Genomic DNA, 3,696 nt, shown 5'->3' on the forward strand with positions numbered 1-3,696 from the left:
AAATTGCAGGGGAAAACACGTTAAGACGTAGTTTTTGCTTGCCTGCTGTGCCCATAGGCGCGCCCCGTGCCTGCCGAGCCTACCCCCACACCCACCCTCCCCCTATATATGACTGGAAGGCCATTTTCAGTTTTGTAGAAAAAGTGCACTTTTTTCCCTGTATCCATAAGTTTTTAAAAGTGCTTAAAAGTGGACCTAGAAGACGAATTTTTTTTTGAATTTTTTTATGGTTGTTAGGGACATTAAAACAAGCAAAACCACGAAAGAATCGTAATATTCCGATGTCGGATGAATTAATTACGAATTTTTCGGCCGAAACTTCGCAAAGGGCGGATACCACGTAAAAAACAACCTAGAAGTCGAATTTTGACTTCGTTTTTTTTGTGCACACCCCACACAATAAGTATAAGTGGACTGGAAAGTGGCTAAGCGATCCGACGAAGTTTCGATTGAGTTTGATTTTTTGGCCGAAAACTCGAAAAAAGGCGGATTTGACGTAAAACGCCGCCTAGAAGTCGAATTTTGAGACGGTGTCTTGTGTGCACACTCCACACAATATGTATAAGTGGACTGGAAAGTGGCTAAGCATTCCGAGGAATTTTCGATTTATTTTGATTTTTCGGCCGAAACGCCGAAAATAGGCGGATTTGACGTAAAACGCCTCATATAAGTCGAATTTTGGGAAGGTGTCTTGTGTGCACACTGCACACAATATGTATAAGTGGACTGGAAAGTCGCTAAGCATTCCGAGGAAGTTTCGATTTATTTTGATTTTTCGGCCGAAACGCCGAAAATAGGCGGATTTGACGTAAAACGCCTCATATAAGTCGAATTTTGGGAAGGTGTCTTGTGTGCACACTGCACATAATATGTATAAGTGGACTGGAAAGTGGAAAAATATTTTCGGAGCACTTTGATTTTTTGGCCCCCCGCGTGCCTTGCCACGCCCTTGCTTATAGCAAAACGAGACGGGGCCTTGGTCCAACTTGGCATAGGCATGGAATTTGATCTTTATTACTTGGCCACGGTCATGCCACGGTACATGGAGGTTGCTTGACACCCCCGTGTGCATTTCGGAGCACTTTGATTTTTTGGCCCCCCGCGTGCCTTGCCACGCCCTTGCTTATAGCAAAACGAGACGGGGCCTTGGTCCAACTTGGCATAGGCATGGAATTTGATCTTTATTACTTGGCCACGGTCATGCCACGGTACATGGAGGTTGCTTGACACCCCCGTGTGCATTTCGGAGCACTTTGATTTTTTGGCCCCCCGCGTGCCTTGCCACGCCCTTGCTTATAGCAAAACGAGACGGGGCCTTGGTCCAACTTGGCATAGGCATGGAATTTGATCTTTATTACTTGGCCACGGTCATGCCACGGTACATGGAGGTTGCTTGACACCCCCGTGTGCATTTTCGGAGAACTTTGATTTTTTGGCCCCCCGCGTGCCTTGCCACGCCCTTGCTTATAGCAAAACGAGACGGGGCCTTGGTCCAACTTGGCATAGGCATGGAATTTGATCTTTATTACTTGGCCACGGTCATGCCACGGTACATGGAGGTTGCTTGACACCCCCGTGTGCATTTCGGAGCACTTTGATTTTTTGGCCCCCCGCGTGCCTTGCCACGCCCTTGCTTATAGCAAAACGAGATGGGGCCTTGGTCCAACTTGGCATAGGCATGGAATTTGATCTTTATTACTTGGCCACGGTCATGCCACGGTACATGGAGGTTGCTTGACACCCCCGTGTGCATTTCGGAGCACTTTGATTTTTTGGCCCCCCGCGTGCCTTGCCACGCCCTTGCTTATAGCAAAACGAGACGGGGCCTTGGTCCAACTTGGCATAGGCATGGAATTTGATCTTTATTACTTGGCCACGGTCATGCCACGGTACATGGAGGTTGCTTGACACCCCCGTGTGCATTTTCGGAGCACTTTGATTTTTTGGCCCCCCGCGTGCCTTGCCACGCCCTTGCTTATAGCAAAACGAGACGGGGCCTTGGTCCAACTTGGCATAGGCATGGAATTTGATCTTTATTACTTGGCCACGGTCATGCCACGGTACATGGAGGTTGCTTGACACCCCCGTGTGCATTTGGAGCACTTTGATTTTTTGGCCCCCCGCGTGCCTTGCCACGCCCTTGCTTATAGCAAAACGAGACGGGGCCTTGGTCCAACTTGGCATAGGCATGGAATTTGATCTTTATTACTTGGCCACGGTCATGCCACGGTACATGGAGGTTGCTTGACACCCCCGTGTGCATTTTCGGAGCACTTTGATTTTTTGGCCCCCCGCGTGCCTTGCCACGCCCTTGCTTATAGCAAAACGAGACGGGGCCTTGGTCCAACTTGGCATAGGCATGGAATTTGATCTTTATTACTTGGCCACGGTCATGCCACGGTACATGGAGGTTGCTTGACACCCCCGTGTGCATTTCGGAGCACTTTGATTTTTTGGCCCCCCGCGTGCCTTGCCACGCCCTTGCTTATAGCAAAACGAGACGGGGCCTTGGTCCAACTTGGCCTAGGCATGGAATTTGATCTTTATTACTTGGCCACGGTCATGCCACGGTACATGGAGGTTGCTTGACACCCCCGTGTGCATTTTCGGAGCACTTTGATTTTTTGGCCCCCCGCGTGCCTTGCCACGCCCTTGCTTATAGCAAAACGAGACGGGGCCTTGGTCCAACTTGGCATAGGCATGGAATTTGATCTTTATTACTTGGCCACGGTCATGCCACGGTACATGGAGGTTGCTTGACACCCCCGTGTGCATTTTCGGAGCACTTTGATTTTTTGGCCCCCCGCGTGCCTTGCCACGCCCTTGCTTATAGCAAAACGAGACGGGGCCTTGGTCCAACTTGGCATAGGCATGGAATTTGATCTTTATTACTTGGCCACGGTCATGCCACGGTACATGGAGGTTGCTTGACACCCCCGTGTGCATTTTGGAGCACTTTGATTTTTTGGCCCCCCGCGTGCCTTGCCACGCCCTTGCTTATAGCAAAACGAGACGGGGCCTTGGTCCAACTTGGCCTAGGCATGGAATTTGATCTTTATTACTTGGCCACGGTCATGCCACGGTACATGGAGGTTGCTTGACACCCCCGTGTGCATTTTCGGAGCACTTTGATTTTTTGGCCCCCCGCGTGCCTTGCCACGCCCTTGCTTATAGCAAAACGAGACGGGGCCTTGGTCCAACTTGGCATAGGCATGGAATTTGATCTTTATTACTTGGCCACGGTCATGCCACGGTACATGGAGGTTGCTTGACACCCCCGTGTGCATTTCGGAGCACTTTGATTTTTTGGCCCCCCGCGTGCCTTGCCACGCCCTTGCTTATAGCAAAACGAGACGGGGCCTTTGGTCCAACTTGGCATAGGCATGGAATTTGATCTTTATTACTTGGCCACGGTCATGCCACGGTACATGGAGGTTGCTTGACACCCCCGTGTGCATTTCGGAGCACTTTGATTTTTTGGCCCCCCGCGTGCCTTGCCACGCCCTTGCTTATAGCAAAACGAGACGGGGTCTTGGTCCAACTTGGCCTTGGCATGAAATTTTATCGTCCTTAATTGCACACGCCCTTGCACGTGGAATTTTTATGGCCGTGAGAGGACGAATACAAGTGCCTGGCAAGTACCAATTGGTTGAACTGCTGGACTTGCATAAACTTGGCCTAAATTTTTTGCGTTTC

The sequence above is a fragment of the Trifolium pratense genome, unplaced genomic scaffold (assembly GCF_020283565.1).
Source record: "Trifolium pratense cultivar HEN17-A07 unplaced genomic scaffold, ARS_RC_1.1 scaffold_121, whole genome shotgun sequence".
Taxonomy (NCBI): Eukaryota; Viridiplantae; Streptophyta; class Magnoliopsida; order Fabales; family Fabaceae; genus Trifolium; species Trifolium pratense.